This window comes from Capsicum annuum, chromosome 2 (assembly GCF_002878395.1).
Source record: "Capsicum annuum cultivar UCD-10X-F1 chromosome 2, UCD10Xv1.1, whole genome shotgun sequence".
In the NCBI taxonomy this organism is placed as follows: Eukaryota; Viridiplantae; Streptophyta; class Magnoliopsida; order Solanales; family Solanaceae; genus Capsicum; species Capsicum annuum.
In genome coordinates, this window is record NC_061112.1 from 119,612,582 (window position 1) to 119,633,972 (window position 21,391).

Genomic DNA, 21,391 nt, shown 5'->3' on the forward strand with positions numbered 1-21,391 from the left:
TCATCATATGTAACGACTGATTTGGTGGGATCGCGTCGTTGCCTTATATATATATTTTTCATTTTACCTTTATTTATTATTTTGATATATAATCCTATTTTATCTTTTATCTTTTATCCTACCTTTTTATAAGTCCTACCTTGTAATCTACTTTTCTAGTAGGTTTGTCATTCAAATTATTGAACAAAAAATGATACAATCTATCCAAATATTGTATTCATTAAAACAATACAGTACAATACCATACTAATTGCGTTAAAAGGGGAAGTATATGTTAAAATGCAAATTACACACACAAAAAGAATACTTCATCTAGGATTATCAACCTAATTGAGTGATTGAATATTCGTAGTTGGAGAAGGAGAAACACTAATAAGTGTGACTGACATTTTTATATTGGAAGAGATCGAATACTCACATCAATGATGCCGATGATGTTACCCTGGCCGTGTTCTCAAGATTACCTCTAGGAAGCTACAACTAATGTTTAATTAGTACCCTTGTTTGTTTTATTGTTAATTTCTACTTAGTTTCAACTTTTAATTAATGCATTATTAATTATTGCTGATTATTTTCTTTGTTTTTTTGTATAACCGAATTAAGATTACTTAGGATAACTACCTCGTGTTGGAGGTCACTACTTGAGATATAATTCCTAAGTGAAAAGAATTTTGTGCCTTTTGTTTGACTACCCAATGCACCACAAAAAAGCACCCAAAAACAGTTTACCATAAATTTAGGAATTCAACCATCTTCACTTAAATATAGGAAAGATTTATATCAAATTTTATTTAGATGCTGAAAAAAGTATTCTATTTTTTGTTAGAAAAGGTTTTTATTTTTTTTTTATAAAACTAGTTTAGTTGTACGCGCCTCGCGCGTGTACCTCACTTTAATAAGTTTAAATATTACACTAAATAGGATAATTGTTTAAATAATAAAGATGAATAAAATAATTAAATTCAACATCTTTTTAATATATAAAGATGGAAAATTTATTTAACTAAATCTAACCTTTACGAAAAAAAATTCTCAAAGCCGATCGACATTCATCTACCATCTATAAACTGCAACAAAACAATATGATGAGACATCAAAACAATACAATTAAATCTACCTTTACACAAATAATTCCTCAAAGTTGTCCGACACTCATCTACCACCTATAAATTGACGATAATAGAGATACCAAAATAATACAATTAAACCTAATCTTTATATACAAAAATTCTCAAAGTAGAGATATCAAAGCAATACAATTAAACCTAACTAACCGACATTTATATACCACCTGTAAACTAAAATAAAACAATACAATAAAAGAGATATCAAAACAATACAATTAAACTTAAATTTTACAAACAATTTTTTTTAAAGCCAATCAACATTCATCTACCACCTGTAAATTTAAATAAAATAATACGATAATAATTTACATGGATTAAACCTAATTAAATGTTGGTTTACTCAGGTAACAATTATACTGCAAATTTATTTAATTTATAATTAAAAGGATAAAAATAAAGAAAAATAAAGTATGACTATTAAAAAAGAAAGATTGTTTACCAAATCATAGTCTCTTTGATTAGAACAAATTTTGAATGACATTTTTGAGATCATAATTCAGACACAAAACACAAAAATCATTAATTTCTTTTTCTTTGAGCTTTAGCTAATTTGAAAAATAATGTGATCTCAAAATTAAATTTAAGTTTAATTCTATTATGCGTAATAATTGACGGTTGTTGAAAATTTAAGTCATTGAATTTAATCATATAAAATTTTAGATTTAGATAAATGAATATAATATAATAAATGGTATTTATATTACTCACCAGTCATAATGTCGGAGATTAGTAGCAACTTCAATAAATCATCAATTGTTGTCGAAATAAAAAATCACCACAATCCATGAATTCTCTGCAGCAAATAATTCTAGATAAATATAAGCTACCACGATTTTGAATAGACAAAAACAAAATTTAACAATTCTATTATTCTAAAAAAAAAAAAAAAAAGGTTCACGTCAACTGCAATGACAACAAAAAAATTGTTTATAACCATAAGAGTTCTCACTTTTATCATTGTAAAGTTTCCATATATGTATTTAATTTAAAAGAAATTTTAATGTTTTTTTTTTTTTTGACTTGGACTACATTAAAATTAATCACCGCAATGTTTGAAGCAAATTATGGACTTCCTACACGTAGTAATAGATTTTGGTAAATTATGGACTTCCTATATTTATAGTTTATTAAAATAAATGAATATTCTATTTGGATTTTTTGGATTTTCCTTTTTTAATTAGGAATGGTAAGTTTTCTTTAGATGGTGAAAAAGAAATTCTATTTTTGTAAAGAATTTTTTTTTCGTAATATAGTAAATATTTAATATTACTAAAATAATAAGGATAGGTGAAAAGACTATTTTGTATAAAACAGAGACTTTTAATGAAAGGCAAAAAGTTCAAATCACTTTTCTAAGGGTGTTCACACTTTTAATATATTATAGATTATAGATTACTATCTATATTTAATATCACTAAAATAATTTCAAAAAATAGTGAGAAGACGATTTTATCTAAAAGTCTTTTAATGATAGACAAAAAGTTCGAACCACTTTTCAAGGGATCTTCACACTTTTAATATATTATAGATATAGATATAGATTATAAATTATATATATAGATAACAGATATTGATTATAGATCATATATTATAGATTATATATTATAGATTATAGATACAAATATAGATATAGGTATAGATATTTCAAAATTGACATATACTTATTTTTCTTATATTTAAGACTTTAAATTAATTAAAATTCTATTTAAAATTAATTAGTCATTTTATTTCTTTCCTTTTATATATTTAGAAATTTAAACAAATTTTACAAATACACCTAACTCTTTAACTTCCCTACGACTAGATTTTTTTTCCATCGCTCTTCAGCAGGCCACATTTTTTCTTGAATTTTTAAGTTCTAAAAATTTATCTATATATAAGTTATTACTTTGTTGGATGTATACTACTGTTCTTGACTTTATAGGTTCACTGATTAGGAATTCAAAAGTTTCTGTTATCATGCATCTTGATTAACTCAATGTAAGTACAAAGAAACTTCATAAACATATTTTATTGATTAGGTGTAAAGGTGAAGCCACAAAAAAATGTTTACAATGTTAACATATTTATTCAAATGTTTACAATCTTACCATTTTTTATTCAATTCATCCATTTTACTTCAAAAAAATATAATGTTTTAGAAATTAAAAGATCTTATTCATTCCACCACAACTCTTAATGTTTGATCTGTCTATTCTGGTTCAATTATGCTCGGTGAAGCTTCATCATAAAAAGAAGAACAATAGACATGGCTTAGTAATATGGTAAAGAAAGATTCATAAATTTGTAGTTGGCTTTAGTCCAAGCAAGCACAACAAATTCGCTCACTTAACAATATTGAGAAACTGGTGAACAAGCTTTGGTGGTTGATGATCCAACTTATTCATTAATTTAATCTATTTAAATTTAATTTAACGCACTTATTATTTCACACTTATCGCTAATTACAGAATACAAAGATGTGCCGACCAACAACGAGAAGGTTCTTTTGCTAGCTGTAACAAATCAAAAGATATCAGTGGAAATTGATGAGAGTAGCTTTGTTTTCAGTTCTATTCAAATGAGGTATTCAGTGGATCATGTTGCACTTGGTTTAATCATGTTTTTACAACAGTGGGATATGATGCTACAAGTGATGGTACAATCTATTAAATTATAAAGAATTTTTGGAGTAGTAAATGAGTAAAAATAGATATATACACATAAAAAGAGATGTTAATCATAAAGAAGTTATTTGTGGACTTGCCATAGACGCTTCTTATCCCACTACCTAGAAGAAAACCTTGTCCTTAATTAACAATTTTAAGTATTTTTGGTGTTGAATATTTATAAATTAATACTTTGTGGATTTGAAGTAGACTTGGTAAAATTAAGAAGTATTAGAAAGAGGATGATGGGTAGGAAGAAAGGCATGAAAAATGAATCACTTTTAACACAGTGCATTGTTTATAAATAGTAATAAACAAAAAGTAAGAATAAATTAGTAATCGTTTACTAAAAAGTATTGGTCAAATAATTAACCTTAAATCACTCGAAGATACCAATTGTTTAATGACCGAGTTGATGATAAAATAAGAAAATGTTCGTGAAATGTAGTGTTGGTCAGTGAAGACGACACTTGAATGAGCTAGCCGGAATATCATATGCATAACTTATACCATAGATCTACAAATTATGTCTTATGTAGTAATAAGGCGTTGTTTCGTATACATGTAATTTTCTTCTTTAACATTAAACACACGTGCAAAGCACGTACCCTAAGTTAGTGTGGATAAAATTGAAAAGAATAAAATTGGATTAAGTGAGTGAAAAGGTAAAAATATAAATTAGAGGGAGTAATTTTTACAGTGATGTAAAACATTGTCTTATGCCACGATTACCATTACGAAAATTAATATTCGATCAGTACTTACATTTCTACATATATGAGAAACCTAAGAGAGAAGCATTCAAGACACATATAAAAATTATTTTTGTGCTAGTTTCATTTTTGAGATCTTAGAAATATTAGACAATTGTTTTACGTGAGTGGTCCTCTAGAAATAGTCTCCTTTATCTCTACAAGAAAGAAATGAAGTTTGCGTATAGTCTAACTCTTTAAATTTCACTGATAAAATTTGTTGTTATAATTTCAAAGAAATAGCCTCCTTATGAAGTTTGCGTATAGTCTAACTCTTTAAATTTCACTGATAAAATTTGTTGTTATAATTTCAAAGAAATAGCCTCCTTTAATAAGTATATTATTATAATTGTTGTTAGAAATATTGGACAAAAATACAGTATGTAACTAGAGAAAATTGAAGGAAAGGTGTCTTTTAAGTCTTGAATGAAGGATTGGTGACATCGACCAATTTAAAGGGCCAAACATCATTAGGAAACTTGATTAAGTTAATTATGGACTTGATTAATATTTTCAAAACTTTTTAATCTTTTTAAAAATACAAATCAACCCATACCCCTCTTCAATCCAAATCAACCAGTCTCTCTTCTCTCTCTCGAGACAGCTTCTCTCAACTTTCTCCCAACCAACAGGTCTGCAAAATTCTCTCTTCAATTCCCAACGACTTCAACCTCCGGCGAAAAATAGTCGGGCGAGTTCCCTTTCGACTTTCAACCGTCAATCAACGTGAAGACTTCTACGGTGATAACAACTTCGAGTTCTTCGTCGTCCCATTTCCTTTTTCACAGGCAAAAAATTATGAAGAAACAGAGGAACTTGATCCAACTAATCTTCTAGCATAGAATATGGACTAAATAAAATCTTAATTTCTGGCATTTTTTCTTCTTGTTATCGCACTGTTGATTTAGACTGGTTGGTGATTTTTTGTCACAGTTGATGTTCTTAGTGTACGTGTAATGTGTTGGTGTTGATGGGTTGATTTGTTGTTTGTCTTGGTAAAAATAGTATTGCAACAGATGAAACATCTGATGCAATAAATAAAACATCTGATGCAACAGATGAAAACATCTGATGCAATAGATTAAAATCTGATGCAACTATGAAAATCTGATGTAACTATGAAAATCTGATGCAACAGATAAACAATCTAATAGATCATTCATCTATTGCGACAGACGACTCTTCTGTTTAGAAGAAATCTAAACGATATTGATCCAATAGATAACTCATTTTGCAACAGATGAGTGATATGTTTCAACAAATCAGTGATCTATTTTTATTGTTTCCAATGGTTTACTCATCTGTTGCAATAGGTCATTTATATGTTGCAACAGATAACATGCCTGGTGCAATTGATTAGTGATCTGTTTTATGATTTCCAACGAATTACTCATCCGTTGCAATAGGTTGGTTATGTGTTGCAACAGATAAACTACCTGATGCAACAGAATATTGATCTGCTTTTATGGTTTCCAACGGTTTAGTCATCCGTTGCAACGGTTGGTTATATGTTGCATCAGATAAAATACTTGGTGCAAAAAATTAGTGATCTATTTTTATTGTTTTCAATGATTTATTCATCCATTGCAACATGTCAATTATATACTGCAACAGATAACATACCTGGTGCAACAAATTAGTAATTTGTTTTTATTATTTCCAATGGTTTACTGATCGTTGCAACAGGTCGATTATATGTTGCAACAGATAACACACATGGTGCAACAAATATGTGATCTATTTTTATGTTTTTCAATGAATTACTCATCCGTCGTAATAGGTTGATTATAAGTTGCAACAGATAAACTACTTGGTGCAACAAATTAGTGATTTGTTTTTACTATTTCTAACGGATTACTCATCCTTGCAACAGGTTGGTTATATGTTGCAATAGATAAACTACCTGGTGCAACAGATTAGTGATCTGTTTTTATGATTTCCAACGGTTTACTCATCCGTTGCATCCGGGTAAGTTATATGTTGCATCAGATAAAATACCTGATGCAACAGATTAAAGATCTATTTTTATTATTTCCAACGGTTTACTCATTGCATCCGAGTTGGTTATATGTTGCATCAGCTAAAATGCCTAGTACAACATATTAGAGATCTATTTTTATTATTTCCAATGGTTTGCTCATCCGTTGCAACAGGTCGATTATATATTGCAACAGATAACATACCTGATGCAACATATTGTAGTCTATTGGAACTATTATTTTACCGTTGTGCATGTTAGATTTACTATTATCCCTTTTTAATGATGCATTAATATATTATAATCTATTTTATGTTCCTATTAATTTAAGATAATATGGCTCCCAAAATAAAAGAAATTGAATCAAGTTCTACTAAAGGAATAAGTGCAGCAGCTCGGCTACATCCACTACTTTATGAGCTTGCTTTACAAGCGTTATCTCAATCAGGATCAGAAGATAATGAACATGGGGAGGATGAATTTCTCAAAAGAGATGATCCAAATGATAATAGCCCTTCCACCGAAGATTTGGTCAAAACCTTCAGCATCGATCGTTATCTTGTAAAAATGCAGTGCGATGGTGCCACAGATTTTGTGGGTGATTTCATGGTTAAGTCAACCATAGAAAAATCTTTCGACGCCTTCAGAAAAATACTTTGAGAACAAAAATTGGATGCTTATTTCAGGGAAAGCTGCTTTGGGCAATATCTTGATTTGCCGGAGGACAACAATGCTCATTTTCAGATGAAAATGGTATACGATCTTCTCAATCAAGGTTTATGTATAAAACAAAGATAAGATGGATGAGGTGTGAATAAATTACCGTGGCATGCTTGTTTGTTTTGGTTGGAAGGAGTTTGCCATAGTTACCAGACTAAAATGTTATCCTCCTTCTCCTTCTCAAGTTATGCCTACTCTGACCAAAAAATCACCCTGCACACCCCAAAAAGGCAAAGGCAAGTTGAGCGATCGTGATGACCTGGTGTCGATTATTGGTCCAAGCTTTAAAAATAAAAAATTGATAGAAGCGTTGAAAGGTAAAGGACTTTCAAAGAAGCACAAGCAATCATTGAGATTAGTTTGGTTTGTACATAATATTCTTTATGCGAGAGACATTAACAACAACATAAGTGTTGATTAAATAAAGCTCTTTGAGGATTTTGAGGTATTTAACAGCTATCCTTGGGGTTATGAAAGCTTCAAAATAACTTTTCAATATTTGTTGACTCTGTTAACGCCAAAGATAGTCAACTTATATGGCTTTCCATTGGCCTTCTGTCATGACCCAAACCGGGGCCCTGGCCGTGACGAGCATTCCGAACCATGAAGGCCTAAAACACCTCTATTTGTCTGATAATCATGCACATAACTCAAATGATAAAATAAATCCGAAAGATAAACAATATTACGGAAACATGGTCAAGAATCATATGAAATCAATAATGGGGAATAATGTCCCACAATCTCAACACAACATCTCTATAACGCCTGCGAAATCTCTACTACATGACTGAAATAAATATCTATCTGAAAACTGGGACAAGGCCCCCAGTTGACCCAAAACTAATAAATAATAAGTGAAACTGCCAGATATCACGCCTTCCAAAATATAGAAGGCTCACCAAGTGACTCTGCAAATCTATCTGAGGAATCTACTGATTTTCTGAACCCCTAGACTGTGCCTCTGAACCTGGGAGGGAAGGGGGTCAATACAAAAGTACTGGTACGCAGAGATATCAAAACAAAACATAATATTTTTACAAAATATAGTTGAGAGCCATTATAAACCAGTTTCATATCAAATCATTTGAAAACACATGGGCGTAATGTAATTGTTTTCAACAATAATGTAATGCAGCTGAGCTAGGTGGAATACCCAACATATCACATTTACACCAACTGTCAAACCTCGGTTGCCGCCAAGATTAGAGTATAAGTGAGGGGAAGACACACAAGATCACACGGCAGGGTGTCTCGACCCAATGGTAGTGCATAAGATCACAAAGCAAGGCTCCTAACCATAGTCCCAACTTGGGAATGACATAAAGTCAGTTACGAAAGATCACAAAATAGGGTACCAAATTCCCATGTTGGCAAACACGATTTCCAGCGATGAGCCCTTACACTCAAATGCCTTCTTCGGGCATCCACCTATCTCATGAAAAATTCAATGCATTCAAATTTCATCTGATTCAATAACATATCATATTCTGTAGGGTATCGTCATACCCAACTTGAAATCCATCAATATCACATCATTCTTCTCATTCAACCATTGTATTCAACATGTTTCAACACAAATAGCCCTCTCATTTTCAAGTCAAAATCATATCAATTCTCAAAATATTTCATGTCATGCTTTTCAAGATATTTTCAAACAATTTACATCATATGAACATTTAAAACAAATTCACATCAACAGAGGGATTCCATATAATTCATGCTCTCAAATTAACACCTTTTTGAAACACATGCATATACATATATAATATGTCAAATCACTTCGGAAATAGGCCTAAAGACCAAATCAATATTATAGAAACGTTCAAAACATGATTATATTAGTAGTTTCAAAACCCCTATTATAAAACATGAATTTAAAGGTCCATGAGATTTTAGGATAACCCTACGTACCTCTATATGCGAAGATGATAGGTGTTTCTTGAAGCCTACGTTCTGGGGATTCCAAATATGTAATTAGTTTCAAAAACCCACGGTTGAATCTTGAGTTGCTTGGATTTTTATTTTGAAACCCTAAGGAGAGTTATTGAGCAATTTTGATGAATGAAGGTGTATTTTCGGGTATTTGGGGACTGAATTTTGTGTTTATGGCTAAATAAGGGTGGGAAAAGGACCATTTTGCCCCAAAAATAGTGTTTAAGTCACTTGAGTAGTAATGTATGTGGCTCACACCTTATCGCATAATATAGGTTGTGCGTCGCACTCTTTATCGGACACATTAGGTTGTGCGTCGTACACCTTATGCTGTACGACACACTCCACTTTGCAAAGCCATAACTTCTTGGTTTTGGAATTTTGCGAAATTAGTATCGTTGGAAAGATAATTTGAAGGCATTTAATTTGATATATATTAGGCACTCTAATTCAATATATACAAAGAGTACTGACTGATTGAAGTTGACCCAAGTTTTGACGCTTACTAAAACTCAATCGATGGAAAAGCTTTCAACTCACCCTTGAGTTAGGGGACCTCTATGATCTCAATTCATGATCAACTATATTTATACACCCCATATTTAATTAAAACACTATATTCACAATAGATTTATGGTTTTTGGAATGTGTACAAGTAGAAATGACAATTTACGTTCAAGTTTGAAAGTATGGGGTATTACACCTTCATGGTAAATTTTTCTTTTATCATGATATGATTCATCATTTTTTATTCAATAATGCTTTAAATTTATTGACGTTATGTTATAGGCTTGGGCATTCGAAGTCATTCCTTATTTGAGGCAACAAGTGAACTACCAAAAAGAAGTTTTCTGTCCAAGAATTCTGAGATGGTTGTCGGGCAAAACTGATAAAAATACAAAATTTCTTGATCTTTTCAATCCCCCGAAGGAAGCATAAAGTCCAATTCTAATCAAATTTTTATTTTAAGTAATGATTATTTTAAATAATTTCATCATCATTCTAATATATGTACTGATTTATTTTAGATTTTCCATCCGTGGCTTGTTCCAACCAACCGAGAGTTGAAGATGCCATTTTTACTTACTTTATGATCTATGCAAACTTTATTGAACCCTAAGGTCATTGATGGAATAAAAATGGAATTGTTTAGAGCAACAATCATCAAAAGAAAAATAATTTTGGTGGGTGGGCTTGTTGCTGTTGATGATGGTAGTGGTAGTGGTGGTGCTGTTGTGGATAAAGATGCTCCTCTTACAGTTTTTAAAAGAACAAGCCATTATGATTATGATCATACTAGTTGTACATATTTTTCTCCAGATTTTGCCACATCTAGCGAATGTTCTGCATGCAAATGTCAACACTGCAATGCGAAACACAATGGAGTGGTTAATGCTATTAATGCACTAACTTCTTCTGTAAAGAAAATGGCATCTAAGAGAGGTGTCATTCCATAAAGATGATTTCATATCCATAAACTCCACTAGAGATCAAGGTGGCTAAGAGGAGAAGGAAAGATATTTCCAAGGCATCATCAAGCATCGAAAAAATCAAAATTTCAACGCCTCTGTCTTTGTGTTGCACCGTTGTTTAGTGTGCAAGGGCCACAGGAGAGCAGCATGAGCTGAAGAAGGTGAATATACATCACCTATTCCAACAAACAAATAGGAACATATCTATTTCAACAGATGATACATCTGCTGAAAATTATCAAATAGATATATACATCTATTGTCTAACCTGTTGCATCAGATGCATTATCTGTTGCAATAGATGCATCTTTTATTGCAACAGATGGGCCATCTGTTCAAAATTATCATACTTTTCTGATCTACCTATTCGAATTTATCCAAATAGATGATCCATCTGTTGCAACATAAGACTTATCTGTTGTACCAGATGGACAATTTATTGTATCTTTATAATTAGCATTGACAATTTTTAGCTTTTCAGGTGGATGCCTGATACGGGTACAATCATGAAGATAGATGTTTTTTAGTATGTTGAATGCAACCTACGGAGTGTACGAGTTGAAGTGTGAAAAGGGCTCAAAATTCATCCCTCTATTGCACTTCATGGGAGCCATTTTATTCATTTAACACTAAGGGGCACTTTTGTCATTTTATCTATTATTGTAATAAGTCTATAAATAGAACATGTTAGGGCTTATTTCAAGGGGGTTGCAGAATATTGATGTAAGAACACTTGAGAGAAGGCTCTCTAGGATGAAAACTAGGGCATGGCAAGTGTGGCAAAACTTATGAATGTGTATTGCTTAGAAACATTAGTGCTTGAGCGGTGGACTCTCTCATGTCTTCGTAAGAGTGTGGTGTTGCTATTGTAAGTTCTAGGGGTCCTTAGATGGAATATGTCTATGGGTTCTTTGATCTTATTGTAGTGTATGTCTCACTTCTTATCTTTACATTTCATGTTTTAGTTTGTATTGTCTTATGAACCATTGGTTCTTGTTGTTCTTGTAATCTTGTAACTGTTGGTTCTTGTTATCATAGTGTTGTTTCTTCCCATCATTGTTGATTATCTCTTATTGTTGTTGCTATTTTTGGTGTTAAATAAACCTACATATCTTTTATTCTTGTTGTGTTTGTCGTATCCGAGAGAGGTCCTCATTTGGTCCACGATTTATTTTGATTTGTAGACTGTTTTGGGGTATGATTTCTTGTTCCCTTGTTTGTTCCGTATCATTTGGTATCAAGTGCGGTCACGTAGATGAACTTATGAGGATGTGTATTGAATTCATCCATGTGTGTGTGCAAGAGAAGTGGAATTAAGGGCTTAAAACATATCAAAATAGCCACTAATTCACACTAGAGGGGCACCTAATCTCTAAGGTGTATTTTGGACGTTTTGCCTTCTATTTTTAACATACTACATAAGAAACATTTTAGGGTTACTTTACTTAGTTTTTTGATATTGAAAATTGTATAACACACTTGAATAACACAAGTTCTCTCTTCCATAGAGACTTGGCTGAAACTAGGAAACAACTTAGGTGTGGAATCACTTTTGTTGTTTGTTTGCTTGGATCGTTGGGTGCTAGACGGATTGAGGTCCTCTCTTGTGTCACTGCATAGTATAGGTGTTTCTACTATCTTTATCAAGGGTCTTTGTGCTTGAATACACTTAGGTTCTTGGTTTTTGGAGTAGTGTATGTCACACTCTCTATCATTTCCTTTGTTGTAATCTTGTAGTCGTGTGGTGTATTATTTCTCTTGTAACCCGTGTGTTGTTCTTCATCTTGATGTTGTTAACATAGTTTTTTGTGGGCTGTTTTTAGGTGTTAAACACCACAATACATTGTATTTTTGTTGAATCCGAGAGTGGTCATCAAAAGGGTCCATGGTTCTTTCAACTTGTGGACTGATTTTGGTGTTATTTGTGTGTTTCTTGTAGATCTTGTATCATTTGGTATCAAAGCAAGGTTTGATTTTGTTCCAACAAAATCAATCTTTTGATTGTTATCTTGAAAATAAAAAAAAAGTGAAAAAAAAGAAAAAAGTTACTGTTCACATTATTTGAATTTTTCAAAAAAACTTGATTTTTGTGTGTTTCTAGTGTTATATCCTTGTTCTCTAACACTATTAGAGTCTAGAAATTGAAAATCCCAACAAAAAAGAAGTGTCAAAATCAAAAATCTAAAAAAAAAAAAAAAATACTAAACCCGTTTTTGACCCTAGGTCAAATTTTGAGTTTTTCTTGTGTTTTTAGTGTTAGATTTGTGTTCTATAACACTATAGGAGTATAGGGTTTTAATTTGAGCTAAATTGGAGGTAATTTGAGTCATCCACCATTTTTGAGCTTGACTTTGAAGAAACTTGTAGGGTTATTTTTGGTACAACCACAATGGAACCCAAGGCTTCAAATGCTCAAACAACGGACAATAATGTCATCAATCTCATTTTGGCGCGCCTTGAAACTATGTCCCGAGATGTGGCTAGATTGAATGTAGGCCTTGATAAATTAGATACGAATGTGGCATCAATGAGTGGGAAATTAGAACGTGTGGAAATTCAAACGAGTCGACCTTTGACCCCTCAAAATATTTCCCCAACCATTACTCCCAAGGCCTTGCACCAAATGAACAAGTCACTGAGCCAACCACCAAATGTTCTCTAAAATTGTGACTATGATAGAGAAACCCTCCCTCCACTTCACCAAGTCCAACATGACGGATTTGGAACCCAAATTCCACCAAACCCAAACCCTCCACTTATCCAAAGACCTCACTTTACAATCCAAACTCCATTGAACCAAAGGCCTTACTATCCTCCAAATCCAAAACCACTTACTCCAAATCCACCAAACCATTTTAAGGGTTATGGTAAGGAGGAACAACATGGGGGTTATGGGGGTTATGAATAGGGACATATCTTCTCAGAGGACCCTCCACAAGTTTGACACGATCGATGGCATTTCCCAAGCGGCCTCGGAAATTGAAAGGGAGCTCTTGGCCTCCATACCCAAGAATCATTAAGGACCTTTCTCGGAGTGGCACCAACATCAAGAGCATTCATCTAGTTCCAACCAAACCTAGAACAAGGTTGTACAAACCGAAACCAATGCTTTCCAAAAGTATCCTCTAAGAAACGAAGGTAAACCAAACTCTACTTCTCGTCCTAAGGGATTTCAATGTTTTAAATATCAAGGGTGGGGGCACAAGGTTAGTGAGTGCCCAAACCAGAGGAATTTAATCCTTAGGGAGGGAAAATTATATTACCTTGGTGAGGAGGTAGGATTTGAATTGAATGAGGGTGATGAAAAAGCTCAAGATGGAGAGCTTGAGGCCGAGGTAGAAATTGATGAAGGTGGGGAAGATATTTGGCCGGTGGATGGAGAGTGTGTTGTGCCTATGTATATGGCAAGGAGAATCATGCTTAGTGAGGTTGTGGAAGAAGAAGCCGAGAGTGAGGAGGGTGAATAAGAGAAGCCGAGAGTTAGGATTATGGGGTTTGCCCACAAAGACCCTTTGTTTCCTACTAACCAAGATGCTAGCACTTTGTCTAGCATCCTTTCTTCTTATGTGCAGGTTAAAGAACATTTAAGTCCATGTAGCAAGCTTGATGACCTCATGGAACCCTTGGTTGAACATCCTAACCTTGGGAGGAACATTGAAAAGATGATTCAAAGAGGAGAGCTTGCGGGTGATGATTGCTTGAATTTGTGGACAAATTCCTCTCAAGATGGAGAGGATGATACAAGTGATGAACTTATGAGGATTTGTACTAAATTCTTCCATGTTTTTGTGCAAGAGAAGTGGAATTAAGAGCTTAAAATATATCAAAACAGCTACTAATTCACACTAGAGGGCCACCTAATCTCTAAGGGGCATTTTGGACTTTTTACCTTCTATTTGTAATACACTACATAAGAAACATTTTAGGGTTACTTTACTTAGTTTTTTGATATTGAAGATTGTATAACACACTTGAAAAACACAAGTTCTCTCTTCCATAGAGACTTGGCTGAAACTAGGAAACAACTTAGGTGTGGAATCACTTTGTTGTTTGTTTGCTTGGATCGTTGGGTGCTAGATGGATTGAGGTCCTCTCTTGTGTCCACCGCATAGTTTAGGTGTTTCTACTATCTTTATCAAGGGTCTTTGTGCTTGAATACACTTAGGTTCTTGGTCTTTGTAGTAGTGTATGTCACACTCTCTATCATTTTCTTTGTTGTAATCTAGTAGCCGTGTGGTGTATTGTTTCCCTCGTAACCCGTGTGTTGTTCTTCATCTTGATATTGTTAACATAGCTTGCTATGGGCTTTTTGTAGGTGTTAAACACCACAATACATTGTGTTTTTATTGAATCCGAGAGTGGTCATCAAAAGGGTCCACGGTTCTATCAACTTGTGGACTGATTTTGGTGTTGTTTGTGTGTTCCTTGTACATCTTATATCATTTGATATCAGAGCCATTGTTGATTTTGTTCCTACGAAGTCAATCTTGGGTTTGTTACTTAGAAAATAAAAAAAATAAAAAAAACCTGAAAACTGAAAAAAAAATTCCAAAAAAGTTAAAATCTGTCCATTTTTGTTTCTTGGCCGAAAATTTTGTTCTTGTTGTCTTGGACGAGATTTGTTTGTTGTGTGTCTAGATCTAGTGGTGTTCTTGTTTGTTTTATCGTTTCTAGTGTTAGTTTACTTGTTCACTGACACTTTTGAGTCTAGATCTAAACTTGAGCTTAAACTTGTTGAAAGTTGTTGTTATGAACATTGTTGTGGCCGTGTGATATTATTGTTGTTCAAGCTTGGCCGTGTGTTGTATTGTGGATTTGGAGTTTGATGTTGGGTTGTTGTTGTTTGTTGTTGGATATTTGAGGTTGAACATGTGTTGATGATGAAGAACCCAACATGAACCTTAGAATTCCAAGTATTGTGTTCTTGGTGTTCTTCACCACCTTCATAACTTGTTGAAGAAAAGGTGTTGTTTGATCTTAAAACCAAGAAGAAACAGAGTGGTATTGTTGTTAGTCTTGAAGACTTTTTTCAACCACCCTTAAGCCTTCTCCAACAATCTTCTAAGTTTTAAGGTCTTTCAGGATTTTTCCTATACAAAACAAAGACTTTTCAACCACTTCCAACAACCTTCCATGATTTAAGGACCTTGTTTTGTGGGAATAGTATTAGCCAAGTCAAGACTTCTGTTTGAAAATTGAAAAGAGTTTCAAGACTTGTAGTTTCCCTTCATTAACCAAATCTCAACCATCCAAATTGAAAATTGACCAAGAGTTCCAAATTGAAAAATTAGAAATTGTTTAAAAACCACAACCAATACGTGGCTGCCACGTTATTATTTACTATTCACACAACAATTTTAAGCTCAAATTTTGATCTCTTAAGTTTCAATTGGTTGTTTTCTAGTTTCGTTTGTTGATTCCAATACCAAATTACAAACTAGTGATTATTTACTAGATTGTGAGTTGGTTTTGAAAACTGTTCTTTGTGTTTACGTCCTTGTGTGTTTATTTTCTTATTCTTTGAACTCGTTTTAAATGTTTGTTTTACCTCTCAACACCTCACGGAGTACAAGCAAGCTTACAACACTTATGAGATTAAAGTGTGAGGAATCCGAGAGGCAAAGAAATAAAAAGAGAGTGTAAGGACCTTTCTTGTACAACTAATTTGTTTGTGTTTTGTAGGTAACTTCTTAGCAACAATGACTAACAACATTCCTAGTGCTATCTTGGCCGGGAATGAAACTCAATTGAGCTAAATGAGATTGAAGGCAAACCTCAAGATAGAGAGAAAGCCGAGGTACAAAATGAAGTTGTTATGTTCTAGGTTTCTTCTTATTTTGTGGGCTGTTTTGGAACCATTTTCATTTGGTTTGTGTCATGAATTTGAGGTCAACTTCCTCTCAAGATGGAGAGGATGATATGGGTACAATCATGAATATGGATGTTTTTTAGTGTATTGAATGCAACCTACGGAGTGTACGAGTTGGAGTGTGAAAAGAGCTTAAAAGCCGTCCCTCTGCTGCACTCCATGGGAGCCATTTTTTCATTTAACACTAAGGGGCACTTTTGCCATTTTGCCTATTGTTGTAATACGTCTATAAATAGAATATGTTAGGGCTTACTTCAGGGGGTTGCTGAATATTGATGTAAGAACACTTGAGAGAAGGCTCTCTAGGCCGAAAAATAGAGCATGGCCAGTGTGAAAACACTTGTGAATATGTATTTCTTAGAAACGTTGGTGCTTGAGCGGTGGAATCCCTCTTGTATCTTCGTAAGAGTGTGGTGTTGCTATTGTAAGTTCTAGGGGTCCTTAGATGGAATATGTCTATGGGTTCTTGGATCTTATTGTAGTGTATGTCTCACTTCCTATCTTTACATTTTATGCTTTAGTTTATGTTGTCTAGTGAACCATTGGTTCTTGTTGTTCTTGTAATCTTGTAACCGTTGGTTCTTGTTATCATAGTGTTGTTTCTTCCTATCATATTGTTGATTATCTCTTGTTGTTGTTGTGGTTTTTGGTGTCAAATAAACCTACATATCTTGTATTCTTGTTGTGTTGTCGAATCCGAGAGAGGTCCCCATTTGGTCCACGATTTCTTGTGATTTGTGGACTGTTTTGGGGTGTGATTTCATGTTCCCATGTTTGTTCCGTATCAATACCATAGTAGAAGCTACTGCTGAAGAGCATAATATCACAGTTGATAATCCATCAACTGCTTCTAAAGAAGAAGAAAAGTGGAGCCTGTCAGTTCGGGAGAACGGAAGACTTACCTATTTGAAGGGTTCAACATCTCGGATGAGGCTCCAAAAAAACTAACATAGTTGATCAACGACTTTTCAGAATGGATTACCGATAAGATGTTAAAGCATCATGTCGGTAGGTACATAAATTAATTTTTAAAGATATTAGTTTATACAATTCTTATTGTAAGAACGTGACATTGACACATATAAATCATCATGTAGAAAACACAATGACAAACACTACAAAATGAATAAACCTTGTTTTGATATGTTTGACTTTGTTGTTGCACATTTCGGAACAAAAAATTTATTCTATTTGATGTCACAACCCCAAACTTGCTGGAATGATGAGGTTTAAATTCCATACATATTACTATTAATTAAAACTTTATTTAATTGCATCTGCGTATTAATTTTTTCATCACGTAATCCAAAATGTTTGATAATATGTGCAGCATATCGATGTCATTTTTTACTACCTCCGAAAGAAGTTCAAGTTGAAAACACAAAAATAATACAGATACACGACAGGTAATTGTTTGTACAAAGATTACATCAATAATGCCTATGATAGGTATTGTCAACAACAGCCGGAAGTTTTCCAAAATGAGGAATGCTTAATCAACATCATCAAAGGTTTTAGAATTCTAGTTGACTTACCTTGGCATTTGGTCGACGAAGTGTACATCCCAATCAATTGTGCTGATGAATTCTATTGGGTGTTGGCTGTCTTTGTTATAAAAGAGAGGCTCTTCCGAGTTTATGACTCGATGTCACGAAGGAGACATTCCGGGCCGTCATCTGAGATACAAAAACTGGTCAAAATATGGCCTCCTTACCTTGATATGAGTGGCTTTTTAGATCGAAAGGTTCGTACTAATTGGTCGACGATTGAATCATACTGGAACAAAATGGGTAATCCATTTGATGTACAATATATTAAAGAAATTGCTCAAAAAACCATTGGTAGCCTGTAAGTTTAAGTGTCATGATTTAGTTTCATTTCACAAATTTCACAACGCTTGCATGAACTGCAAGATATAGATTATCTGTTTTTTTAAAAAGCAGGAATTGCGATCTTTTTATTGCCGAGTATTTGAGTGATGGATTACAAGTACCAAATGATGGACTTGATGTTAGATTACTCCGCAAAATATATGTTGCTCTTTTATGAAAATATGGAGAAGCGAAAGCTCAAAAACCGTACACATGTGACATTAAAGATCCATGAAGACCAAAGCCAAATTCCGCAGCACCGGATAAAGAACAATTTGTCCATATTGAGTAGATGTTTATATCTTGAGTCCTTCAATGTAATAACCTATCCTCCTTGGTTTAACTTGTTGATTTATTTGTAGAGTAGATCATTTTTACCCATAATAATTTTTTTATATTTTATTTATTTGTTGAGTTATTTCATGTAATTTTCAAAGACTTCAACTTATTTTATGCAGTCTATGAATATAATTTAATCCTTAGTTTTGAACATGTTAATTGAAATAGAATACTAGATTCAAATATCGCAACAAATAACACATCTGCTGCAACAGACAACATATCTTATCAAATAGATTTAGACATATGTTGCAATATCAAATGCAACACGTAGGTCATCTGCTAGAAATTATATAACAAGTCTTCCTACTTTCTTGATTTTTTCCAATAGATTACCTATCAGTTGCAACAGATTGGATATCTGTTGCGATAGACAGACTAGGAAACATCTATTAATGCAACAGATGACCAACCTATTCCAACAGATAATTAATCTGTCACAACAGGTACTATATTTTTTAAAACAGATATAGTATCTGTTGCATTATAAAAATTCAACTATCGGCAAACATAAAAGTTATTGCCACTACATGTAAAGTGAGGTGGCTTGAAATAAAAAATTGTTATCGTGTTCGTCTCCGTCTTTATACATATTCTTCTTTATACATGAGCTCCAACAATTTAGTTAGGTCATCTTCTGGAAATTATATAACAGGTCTTCCTACTTTCTTGATTTGTTCCAACATATTACCTATCAGTTGCAATAGATAGATTATATGTTACAACAAATTGTATATTTGTTGCTACAGACAAATTGGAAAACATCTGCATAATGCAATGATGACCAACCTATTCCAACAGATAATCAACCTGTCACAACAGGTATTATATCTGTTACAACATATATAAATTCTGTTGCATTATAAAAATTCAACTTGGCCGAACATAAAAATTATTGGCACTACATGTAAAGTGAAGTAGCTTGAAATGAAAAATTATTATTGTGTTCATTTCTGTCTTTGTACATATTCTTTATTATACACGGTCTCCAACCATTTAGTTAGTACCCCATAAGCCCAGGCCCATTGCATTTTTCCCACAACGGTGTTGAACATACCGATCATTTTTGTGCCGGTCAGCAAACACTCGATGTATGCAAGTGAGTACGGCCCGCATGCTGCACCAGTTCTATTTCTTTGAAGCTGGATGTTCTTATTTTGAACTTCAAAAACCCATGATTCCTTCCTCAAGACTTTCGACGGCAAATGATCCATCAGCTTACTCTGCGTCAACAACTTGGGCAACAACTTCAAGAGTGACTGCATGTGGGCTAAAAACGTGCCCTCGCTGAAGACAGGTAAGTTGCAATCATAAACCTTAATCTTTCCTTCGTAGAGTAGTATCTCAACAGAGAGAAAATGTTTGACTTCCACGTTCATGACTGCAAGGATTCTCTTTGCCTTGGTCCAGCTCTTGTCGTGTGGATATGGCCTCTTCCCTCTAACATGTTTAATCACTTCTTCATCCTTTTGGAACGTATAAATTAACTTATCAAATCTTGAGCCACCAAAATTAGCTAGCTTACAGAGATCATCGTACCTATCCTTGAAATTATTGTAGAAGTTGAGGTCCATTATCATATCGGCAGCATCATAAGCATCCGGGTACACTAATTGTCTTCCCCTCATGAGGCAGAGAATTTCATCAACATACTGTGGTATAAGAAGGTAATTTTTAAATAGGTTAGCAATTGTAAAAAATAAAAACACAGTGGAAAGAATCTGTTGTAGAGGGTTCTCTGAATCAGTTCACAAATTACCCAGCCAATGCAATTTATGCAACAGATGTGTATTATGTTACAATAGAATACCAAGATGTTACAATAGATTACACATCTGTTGTGTAGATTCTTATTTATGGAGTAGATTGGAAGGATAGGTTAGCAAAAGTAAACTTATATTATCCTCGTACCACTAACGTATATTTGTTATATTCGTGAAGTCTTTGGCGGCAAATGAATGCATGGTGTATTCTTTTCGAACCATCATCTTACCATTCAAGATTTATTCCAGTTTCTTCTTCTTCTCCTTGCCAAGTGTCGCGAATATGTCCACCTTCTTCAGCGGCCCCTGAACTTCAACAACTCTTGAAGGGGAGGAGTTGCAATTTTTGTTGTTTTCAAAATGGAGATAATTTGTCTAATTTTTCTTCTCTTCCTCCTAACCGCCACTGTAGGATTGTATGGCTCCCTCAACTTTTTGGATGGTATGACACCCCTCCTGGATTTTAAATCCTCGACAGCTTTACCAATAGCATTTAGCTTTTAAAGAAGTTTATCTTCTCTGTCCTTGCACACTTTGCATTTGCAATGAGAAAATAAGGGTAAAGAGGGGTGAGAGGGACCACTGTAAGGGTGGGAGGAACCAGTGTAGGGGTGAGACGGACATACGAAAGGGGTGTTTTCAAATATATTTTTTTTGGATGAGCACCAACATGCTCATAATCACAACTGGCAGTAGCAGCAGCATTAGGATAGCTTCCACCATCATCAACAACTCCACCAGCAACACCCCCAGAAGAAGCACCCGAATCTGTTGCAGTTTGAGGTTGATCGTGAAGAGCTTCAACATTAGGCTGACCTTGCCTAACTTCTCTTCTTATGGATGTTTCTCCAGCCAATTTCTTCTTTATTAACTCCACCGTTGGGTCTTCATTTGTATCAACAAGACCAAGAGTAAGA